The following is a 12,073-nucleotide window of genomic DNA, read 5'->3' on the forward strand; positions in this document are numbered from 1 at the left end:
TTCCCACTGCAAGAGAAAAAGTAAAAAAGTGTTCAAATAGCCAAGGACAAACAAATCAGAGACAGAAACAAAATAAACCCATTCCCTTGACAATTGGAAAAAGTGACAGGTTAATGAAAAGATAAAGCTAAATATCCCACTTGCTGTTTATTCAAAACATTCTGTATACTTAATTTGCCCTGCTCATTTGAATTACAAATATTTTTAAAGGTGCAAAAGTATTTTTTTATTTGCTTACTAGTACAAATAATCTGGAAAATATGTAGAATATAATAAAAGAGGTTAGCATGTTTGGTTCACACCTCTGGGATTAAGGGATTTTTCCTACTTCTGCCCTAAGTGTGTGGAGCTTGTCCTTGTTCTTCTGAGGTTTTCTCCACAGTAATCTGGTTTATTGTCCAGTGACCCTAGTCCAGTGATATACTGTAGGCTGATTGGCTCTAAATTATCTGTAATTTGTGTGTGTGTGTGTGTGTGTGTGTGTGTGATTGTCCCCTGCAATGGGTTGGCCTCCCATCCAGGGTATCACCTGCCTTGTGCCCTGAGTCATCTGGGATAGACTCCAGCTTTTCTGAATCCTTGTATAATATAAGCAGTACAGAAAATGGAAATGAAATGGATTTAAGCCATAACCTTAGCACAAGTGTATTATGTAGCTGAGAAAAACACATTATTGAACAACTCCTCTCTGGGCCGGACTGCAAGTTTGTGCTTACATGGGTCTCATGTCCGTCTTTGTATAGACGCACCATTAAAGCTGCTTCACTCTACCTTAACTCTGTTTGGAAAGAAAAATAATTCTCCTGTTATGAAAAAAAAAACCCATGCTGTGCTTCACTTTTGCTTTTTTTCAAATGGAAAAATATATCATGAGTAAAGGGCATGCAGCTTGATACATAATTAGTGTCATAATGAAAAGGCTGTCTTTACATTATAAAATCAGATAAATACATTTATTCACTTAGACAACTAAGTAAAGAAAAGCTTTAGAGCTTTTAAAGCTTCCTAGAAATGTAGGTAGTGCTACATACCTTCAGCAAACTCCTGTGCAGCTAAGAATAAAACAGACTAGCGAATGTACACTTGAACATGAGCTGAGCTGAATCAGTTTAATATCCCTCCTCATTGCTTGAACTTGATGTCTGGTTAGTCCTTGCTAATGCTACGTCTAAATACATTTTGCTGGCCAAAATGGATTCTAGGGGCAAAGTTTTGAATTCTGAAATACCCCACTGTTGTTAAATTTCACTGACCTAACCATTAGACATCTAATCTCAGCCAATTTTCACTTAAATCTTGACTAAAGCACTTTTAAGTAACAATTTCCAAAGGAGCACTTGTTTGTTATTGCTAGAGATTTTTTGTACAATTGTACACCATAACTATTCTTGTCTTCAGCCTCGGCAAATAAACAGTTTTTAATTGGATTGGAATGGGACTTTTGGCTGACAGGCTTTTTAGCCACTTTGGAAGTTCCCTCTCAGGAACCAGTTAAACACATAGATGAACAGCATTTAATCTATAGGGCTTTTTTACAGTGCGCTTATCATCATCTCCCCTGCTTTTTTTAGAGGAACATTTCACACTTGGAATTTAGAATGGGGGTTGGCACTGATTTTTACCAGGGGTTATGAATGCCTGCTCGGAAGCAGAGTTAGCACTGCTTTTATGCTGTTAACCCCACATTGTAGTGCCAAACATGAACAGTGTGAAATTATGCTTAGACACCTGATCAGAAATCAAAAAGCTCACGCCTATGCTTTGTACAGTCAGAGAAACCTTGCACATTGTGTAAACATTAGTTACAACATTTAAGGGGAACAGAATCTGCCAAATGGTAATTGAAAAACTATTAACTGGAGTCAAGAAGAGAGAGTATTATTTTTACAGTTATGGTCAGAAAAGTCTGTTCAGGACAAACTGGTGGGTAGTAAGAAATAATAAGAGTATTTAAGGAACTGTTTGAAAAATAAGTTGAAGCTGGAAATCAATGAATGCCTCATCAACTACATGACAAACTTAAGGGTGAAAAGGATTATTGAGCTGTGAAAGATAATGCATACTCGGAAGCAGAATAGAAGACCTGTCCTTTTTTCCTCTCTGATGTGGTGATGCTCATACTCGTGAAGTAAGCCAAGAAATAAGATAACCCAGAATTCTGTTTTACAATGACTCAGACTTAACTATTCCAAGTGTGAAAAGCCCCTATTAGTATTTACATTAGAGCAATTCTGTTTAATCAGTTTTGTGGTGCATCATATACATTTAGTTGACCGTTGAAGATGTCTGATTATGGTGCTGTTGTCTGCTCAGTGGGGCAGCATTTTACTACTGCCAGGAAGTCGATGGGACACAAGCCTATATCTTTCCTCCTGATGTAAAATGCAAAGGAAGGTGAACTTTGATTGACCCTCCTTCAGTCACCATGGTGATCGATCCTGCCATGTAACCAAGTTGCCTGACTGTGCTACTCATCTATGTCCTTGAAGGCAGAGACATATGTTATATTCATATACACTATTTCAGTACACAGCAGAATGGTATATGCATGTTTACATGCTGTGTAGGCTTATACTGGCCCAAGTGAGCTTGTAGTTTGATGCTCTTCTTGGATGGATGCTAGAGATAACAAAAAGCACTCATATATAGATAGATATATACAGAGGCCAGTGTAACACATTTATATCTTTGTCTATTTAATATTCCAATATGTTTATTTGATTTATTTTTTATTCAAACCCAAAATGGGCATGGCCTTAACTGGACTGCCTTTTGCCAGTGCTGTCAGAATGGTTTGTGAATTTTGACTCTGATAGTTCTTCATCCTCAGCTACATCACTTAAGTTCATAAATGGTTTAAACTCAACTCTTAATTGATTGTACTATTTTAATCCTGTCTTTACAGTCTGTATTTTTCTTAAAACACATCTGTTCATTATCAATATTGTATATGATCATATCCCTAAGACACACATACAAAATTTCTGCATGATTTTCTCTACAGAGCAAAACTTACATCCAAATTGCAAAATTATTCACATGTGATGGATTTATGCAAATTTATTAACCACATATGACCTGAATCAAATTATACACAGAATAGAAGAGTAGTAGTACACAAAAGTAGACACTTTTATATATTACCCAAATACATTTAATTTTTTTTTCCAGCCACAGTGTTACATATTTCCAAGTGATACAGCATATTTGCATAATAATGGCAGTACTTTTTTTTTCAACACTAGAGTGCAAAACCACTGGCACCTATTACAACAATGGTGATCAAATTATACTGTAATGCCACTTACTATTAAAGCTTGACTGACACACTATTTTTTTGTTAGATGGGATTATGGCATGGGACCCAGTCATTTACATTGACATCACTTGGGTACATCAGTAAAAACAGTTCTGTTTTTAAGTTTCTGCTTATTTAAGTGCTTTAAGTGAAGAAGTGGGTCTTCTGTCTGTTTTTGAAGACAGAGAGTTACTCAGCGTGTTTAGATAGCCAGGGGAAGTCCATTCCACCACAAAGAAGACAATACAGAGGAGTGTTGATGCATGTCCTTGTATCTGCAGAGACGGTGAGCCATCCTGGAGGCTTGAAAGGTACATGGTGCTGAGCATGAGTTTGATAAGTGCCTTCAGGTAGCTAGGGGATGGGTGACTTTTTTGTCTCTTTGGAAAGTATCAATGAGGTGAGGTGGCAGAACTGAAAACAAGTCATATAGCTGCAGTGTGAATCAGCGGCTGGGATCAGATGACAAGCAGGGGAAGAACTGTCAGGAGTGAGTTGCAGTAGACCAATAAAGGTATAATAAGGGACTGAACAAGTGGCCTCTGTGAACAGAAAACCATGTCCAAGAGAGAGAGGGATAGTTGGTTGTCCAAAACAACCCCAAGCCTGTGTGTGTATGATTTGTATTTTTAAACCCTCACCTCAAAAAGCCATATTTTTTTTCAGGCAAGCAAAGGTCACTGCATGTTTAGTGGAAGACTCCTGACAAAGAAAAAATTGGTCTTTTCAATCATTAATACAGCTAAATTTGGATAATAATATAATATAATGGCTTTTGATTAAAATGGATAAATGGATTTTCACTACAGAATATGTTTTTCTAAGTTTATCACAAGACATTTTAGGTGACATCATAAAAATCCAGTGTATATGACGGTCTCAACTGAAACACATGTCGTGGATCACATAAAAAAAATTCAGGTCATTATAATTATTGTAAGGTTAGGCACAAAACTGTGATAACGCATGCCAAGAAAGTGCAGCATCCACCACCTTATATACCACAGCTAGCATTAACTAATATAAGTGAAGAGATATGATCTAGCATTATCCCATTATCCTGCTAAAGAACAAGGTTCACACCACCTGTGAGATGTGATGAATATTTATTCTTAGTTCTTTTGGCAGCCCTATATTTTAGAGCAGTGTTTCTCAACCAGTTGCTCATGGGCCCATTTACACTGGGTTGTGGATTGCTGGGTGATGAAAATACGTGGCCAAATGCAAATTAGAAAACATAATAAAATGGAAAACCATGGGACAATATGACAATAAAGTAAATTAGTTTTTCCAAAAAGTTTAAACAAATTAATAAATAAAAAGGAACACCTCCTGTAACTATTGTTATAGCCAAGAAATAAAAACAAAGATTCTTGGAAATTGGATGCAAGTGCAAGTCATTTTATTAGGAACAGAAATAGAAACAAAAATAGAAACAGTTCACAAAAATAATGAACAATCTAAAAGAAAACAGGCACAAGTCAGTTGAGGTCCAAACAGCTCCAAACAGGCTAGGCAAAAACGTGCTCAGGAGCAAAAAAATACACTAGTCAATAATGGATAATCTAAAGCAGAAAGACAGGCTTGTTAATGTCATAGGCACTAGTGAATTGAACGTGTACTTCACAAAGAATTACCTGAAATAAAGGTGCTTTTAAACAGTGCTGAACAGAACACACAAATAAAACACAAGTGAAAACAATCAAAAGAATGGTCTGGGAGTCTGGGACATGTTTGTAGGCTGCTGTGAAAAAGAGTCTGTGAGGACTGTAGATGTGACATCGTGTATCCAGTCAAATTCTGCAAATTCATCTGTATTCATCTTGGTATTAACATTAATAGATGGACTAAAATTCCCTCTTCCTTGTAAAAAAGTACAGAAACAACTAAGCAAGGTAAATGAATATTAATTATAACTTCACCTGCACAGAAAACAAGCATGGTTTGTGTAGATATTTTTTTTTGTGGTGAATTATTGGGAAAAGCATGTCAAAATTCAAAAGGTATTTGAGACATTCAAAGCATTAAGACGAGTCTGTTCAGTTTTTCCTAACAAAGCAATAAAATGGCTGGAAAGATTACATGATCAAAAATATGTGCCCTGTTCAGAAGCGAAGTACTTTGTGCTTTGTACAAATTGGCTCATTGCATTGCAAAAAGCAAAATGCAGTTGCAGAGGATCTTGTTTGACTCACTGCAAATGACATAACCAGAGAGCTTCTTAGCCAATCTGCTAGAAATAAGAAAAAAAAAACCTCCAATCACCCCAGATTACAGAGAATACAAGATATGTCAGAGGACATAAAGCAGCAGATGGTAACACACATTAAGGCAAATGGTTATTGTGTGCTCCTACTAGATTAATCAAATGATAATTTTTATTAGTATCAATAGTCAGTAACATTAAAATGCAAAATTAATATGCATTTCTTCATTCCACATGATAAACAACTTTAGTGGTGTGTTCTGCTGTGACTTGATTTGGGTCCTGAAGCAAAACCTGTTGAGACCCACTGCTTTTGTGTGATGAACATACCTCTGAGCACAGAGTGGCCATTCTCCACTGTACATCCTCCGTGGAGATCATCAAGAGCACCAAATTCCTTGGTCCTTCCTCTGGTCACAACACCAGCTCCATTAGTAAGAAAGCCCAGCAGCGTCTCTACTTCCTATGAAGGCTGAGGAAAGCCTTTTCTGCCTCCCCAAATCTTGACCATATTTTACAGAGGGACTGAGCTGCTGCATCATTGCCTGGTTTAGAAAGTATACCCTCTTGGAACGCAAGACCCTGCGGCGGATAGTAAGAACAGCTGAGAAGATCAGTGGAGTTTCTCTCCCTTCTATTATGGACATTTACACCACACGCTGCATCCACAAAGCACACCCTCTTCAACCTCCTGCCATCTGGAAAGAGGTACTGAAGCATTTAGGCCCTCACAACCAGACTGTGTTACAGTTTCTTCCCTCAAGCTATCCTTAACACCCAGTACTGAACTGTACCGAACTCTCTCTCTCTTACACACACACACACACACACACACAATTACTCAACTGTGTGTTTTTTGCACACATTTCAATCTGCTTCTATTACAGAAGTGTTTACAAGAACCCTCTTTGTTTACAGTTCTCCTATGTTGCACATTGTACCGTATAACATATTATACAGAATGTATACTGGTGCTATTTTGTGTATCTGTCCTGTACTGTTTTGTTTTGTATTGACTGTTTGCACTGTCTTTTTGTGGCTTTATGTGGCTAGGACAACTTACTTTCAGTCCTTAGTTCTGTGTTGTTATGTAGCTCTGTGTTGTTTTATGTAGCATCAGGGTCCTGGAGAAACGTCACTGTGTACTGCATCAGCTATAAATGGTTGAAATGACAATAAAAGCTTCCTGACTTGACCCCATAAGTATAATATGTCCTAAATACAGTAGAAATAATGTATTACATATTACACATCTGATGAATATTTCCTGCCTTGTTATTGTAAAACACACATGCCTAACAGGAGTAAGAGATTAAAATTTTTTTCCTATTAATATTAGTCTATTATTCCTTGTATTTAATTTTTTACACTGATATGAATCCCACAAAAGTTAAATTATATAGCGTTTGGTTAAATTTAATGTGCATGGATTCACAAACTTAAACAAGCTTTCAAATAACAATTTTATCAGTTATCAGGGGTACATGAACACATGTACCAACATGTGTTCACAAAGGCAGGAAGACACAGATTATGATGGTAACTTCAGATGTTTAAACAGATACTGAGAAGCCTTTACTTAAATCTTCCAATGTGATCTTTGAAGGTGATGAGCAAAAGGAAATGGGCATTTAATGGACTGATTAAATTTTCACTAGGGCCAGTGACCCTGTGCCTCCACCACTGACTCAGTGTTATGTCGAAAACCTATCTGTGATGCAAATAATGCCTGTGGTTCCTAGTTATTACCATACCATAGCCCTCCATTTATAAGGAAGTCTGTTGGAGAGAGAAGGAAGAAGGACAATGCTATACAAGATAAATATGGCATAATGTGTTCATCAGCAGTGATGTACAGTATTATATGATATACACATCCATTTGAGTGTTTGCTTTTATGCCTTACTGGAATTCATAGTTTAAAGAAATAAATAAAAATAACACACATATTTAGCAAGTTGTTCAGTAATCCTCTGGGTAGAACTAAACTAAAATTGATTAAATATGCTAATAACCAGACAGTTTGCAGGGATGTGTGAAAATGATCTGCATCAAGGGAAGAAAAAATGTGGCAGGAAAGGCCAACACCAACCTTTGCATGGCTCAAGTGGACCCAAAGGTGGGTAACTGTAGAATTGAGGCAATCAACATTACTGAAGGCAGGCAGACAGTTAGCCCAGCAGGCTCACCTTAATAGAGTAAGCACTAGGGAAAAGTACCCAGAAGTGTGGAGCTGAGTCAACGAGCTGAGAGAAAAACACCAGAAACAAAAACTAAATAAAGGGGCCAAATGCAATCCAGTTTGAAGTGTGGCAGAAATTGAACATGGCCCTTGTTGAAATAGCGCAGCTTTTATTGCATTTATTTTGGGACATTCTGTACAAGGAGCACTGAGACAGATTTGGTGAAGTCATCAACAAGCAGACGGTTGCTTCCAAGAGGAAATTGAAGGAGAGCGAAAGGAGAAACTAGAGAAAGGTGACACGGAGGAAGAAGGTGGGCCTGAAGATAGTGTGGGAGGAGGTGAAGCGGAAGCTTGGCAAACTATGAAAAGCTATTTACTTTTTGCAGTACAGAAAATAGAAGAAGAAGAATAAGTAGAAGATGAAGAGGAAAGGAGGTAAAAAGACAGATTTTTAAAGTACACAGTTTTACTTATGCTTGAAAATTGAGGAAGATAAGTGTGGGAATGGGGGAATTTCATTGATATTTGTTCATTTAACTTCAGTATCCAATTTTTCCTGGTCAGAATATATATATATATATATAGGCTCCTTCTGGGTTTCCTCCAGGTTGTCTAGTTTCCACGACCTCCCGATTTCAGTGTTCCCAGAATATATATATATATATATATATATATATATATATATATATATATATATATATATATATATATATATATATATATATATATATATATATATATATATACACATATTTTTTGATGCACAATTTTTTTTTTAAATGGTTTTAGTAGCAGGCTTATATCTGAAGGCTCCCACATTTAGTGCAGTTTCTCTGTCAAACAGACAGAGACAGACAGTCTTGCTTTTTGTCAAAAATACTCTTTAAATCCATTATAGCAATCATTACAGACTTCTGTATCCTGCAATTTAGTTGATTCTTAATATAGATCAGGAGTTCAAGAGATCAGGACTTTTCACTAAAGCACAAGGTTAACTTTTAATATTATTCAATTATTCAACTAATCACAACAAATAAAGCTGCATGATAACAATTCTAGTATTAAAATACCGCATATATTTGAATAAAGATTCAAACAAATTTGGATTTCAGTGTTTTCCTATCAACAACTTTTTGTGCTAATTTCATCTTCCCAAGCTTAACATGTCCACCATATATTAGATGCTATTAAAATATTCTGTTTTCATTATAATATTTTGCTGGCATAGCACTAGAGCCTTTTAAGCTATTGCCTGTTTAGAGTAAAAATCTCCATTCTGTAAGCCACTTAGACGTATTCACTAAGAAGCTCTATGTACTGTAGATGTATTCTGGATTCCTCTTGATACTATAAACTCAATTACACAAACACTCCACCTCCACCTCCAGTCAATTAGCCAGCCAGTACCCACAGGATTAGAATAGTCTGAAGCGAAACACGTCAGTCCAGGCCCATATGCAACACTTTTGGAACGAGTCCCTTAGCCTGCAAGACAAACAAGTACAGCATTGACCAACAAGAACTGATGTAATTCATAATACTCTTAAAATCACTGTACAAAGGTCCATGCTATGTACATGTATATATAACTCTGAAAATATAGAATCTCAACCATGTGACATTGCTGTTTCTGTGTCTCACTCCTATAGTCCCTCATGAGCTAGTGTAGCTTTTCACACATTTAAGCAGCTAGAATGCCAGATTTTACTTATAGTTGCTTGCTTTTTTTTTTTTGGCTTTTTTCATTTTTTATTTACGATGCATGGCATATTAGCCTAAAACGTGGAATTTAATACAATACATTATTTGATCTTGAATAAATAGTATAGTGTAAATAAAGTATAGTGGATCCAGTTTGTAGTATTAGGCTTACATGCACTATACTCCTAGAGGAACATCCCGAGACACTGCATGTAGCTAGCTTTAGAGTACTCCTCACAGCACCGGGTGCAAACCACTATGTCAATATCCATCAATAAAATGACCAGAACAACTGGCACGATGGCTCAAGATATGCAAAAATGAATTGCAAATCTGCACAGAGGCTTATAAACTCTCAGTTAATTTAGCTACAGAAAAATATCCTCATTCAGCCACAGAATATTGACCAGTATCTTTGACAGTATGTGCATGGGTTCAGCTGGCGTATGTTAATTCCATTGTCTACAGCTACAATAAAACTGTCCAAGAACATAGTTACATATTGGGAAATGAACTCGATGGGTACACTGACTCATTCCACACTGCAATGCATGCAATTATTCATTCTGATAGAGAGTCTTGGCTTATTCGACCTTTAATGCCTTTATGTAATGTCACATTTAACAAATAAGGCGCATGAGCAGGAATACTTTATCCACTGGTACCCATTCTGTCACTAACGTCCTCTTGTCCTTGAAACTTCCTATATAATTTTGTCACTGACTGTATATGTAGCAAAAGGGCAAATTATGGATTATGGCCAGTGGTGGAAAGAGTACAGAACAAAATGACTTGAGTAAATATTCCTGAGTAAACTTGAATAAATGGTAACAGCTATCTGGGTAGCTTAGTGAATTGCTTTTCAGCGGTAGGATTTCAGTTTTTGCTAGGCTTGCTACCTCAGTAGTTTGCTAACTTGTGTTAATTCATACAAACACGTATCTAACTATTATCTATCATGCAAAGATGCTGTCTGGAATTTTACAGTCCGTAGACTGCAGCAGCACAACAGATTGTGCTACAAAACATCAAAATGACATTGCAATTTGAATGCGGAGCTTTAAAAACAGCTAAATATGTGGTTAGTGTAGAGACTCCACAAGCAGCAGAGAGAACACACACAAACAGAAGCAGGACTGATGGTTAAGGAAGCTTTTAATTTCTGAAGTGAGAGGAATGAGGGAGGATGAGAGTGCAGAAGGTGCGTGGGATTCCGCATACAGGTGAGAGATGTGTCAGGGTGGAGTGTGACGGTCACTGTGGACATAGTGCTTAGACCTGGCAGCAGGGTGCAGCGGCGGCGTGAGGTCCAGAACTCTTCAGTGGGTGGCAGGGATGAAGGATCTTGGCTGAGGCTCACAGTAGACGGAGTGCGTCACTGTCTGAAAGATGAAAAACATATCATGTCAACATAATCATGTAGACAGAAGCTGCTCTCCTTCCTGTGGTTGCGGTGCCCTTTTATGCTCTCCATCAACCGTGCATTATTCCCTTGTTCCACCCTGCGGCCATGTGCTCTCCTGAGGTCCACAACAGTCGAACAGAATAAAATAACATCTTAATTTTAATACAGAGCTTTCATATTGTAAAACATCAAAATCTATTAGATCATTATCATGTGGTTTCATTTAAAAAAGAGAAGATATCCAATAAATTCTGCCAAATGATAATAGCAATTGGGCCTACTGTCTAAATGATCTCACACATTGCTACTGTTGAATAAGCATTTGGCACTTGAATGTAGACTTTCGACAGGAAACTTCTTTTATTTTGATTGGCACATATAATGTAAAAATTTTTAAAATGTGTACAAATGTATTGTTTTTTACAGTCTCCAGGAATTAAATGCAATATGTCATTAAATAGAGCAGCACCACCACCAGCACCATAATTAAATTACACTTAAAAAAAGTACCATTACAGTGAACCATGCACTTGAGTACTGTAATGAGAGTACACATAGTTCATTACTTTTTTTTTTTTTAACCCTGATTATGGCATAGCATTATAAAAGAGAGCAGCTGCCCTATCCACCAGAGTCAAAGCCAATCCATCTAAACAGGCCCAGAAGGAGATCATAGTCAGCCTGCAGATGGCCCGGTAGCATCCTGCCATCACCACGAGACCTCTAACACACACTTCACACTGTTTACAGTAATGAGCATGTGATTTGGCTCCAGTCACACATATCTGTACAGGCCATAGCTTTGATTTAGTAAATCAGCACTGTAGGTCACACCTACTGAGAGCAAGTGCTGGAATGTTTCCCAAAATGTTTATTTTTTTTTTTCTTCATAAATCACTGATGATGTGTTGACTCAGCAAGCAGATGTTGGTTGTTTACTGTATGACACTAAGCACAAGAAAGCATTTTTACTAGACAAAAATAGCAGCTGTAGTTTTTATCTAATGTTAGCGCTCTCTAATCTTTAACAGAACTGAAGAAGGTGATCCAATATATCAGATGTAAAAAAATTAATTACCAACAAGGATTTCAAGATATTTTCTCACATACACTGCATATTTTTGTAGTAAACTACCTCATTTCCATGTTTGGACAGAAAAACCAGGACTGTCACAAAGATTCCTAAAATTACAATTTCAAATTCCCACTTGGATTTGAAGTTGAATTTTATTTTTTTCTAAGTTGGAGGGAGGAAATTATGTTTCGCTACAAATTTCA

The sequence above is a fragment of the Hemibagrus wyckioides genome, linkage group LG09, assembly GCF_019097595.1.
Source record: "Hemibagrus wyckioides isolate EC202008001 linkage group LG09, SWU_Hwy_1.0, whole genome shotgun sequence".
NCBI classification, from domain to species: domain Eukaryota; kingdom Metazoa; phylum Chordata; class Actinopteri; order Siluriformes; family Bagridae; genus Hemibagrus; species Hemibagrus wyckioides.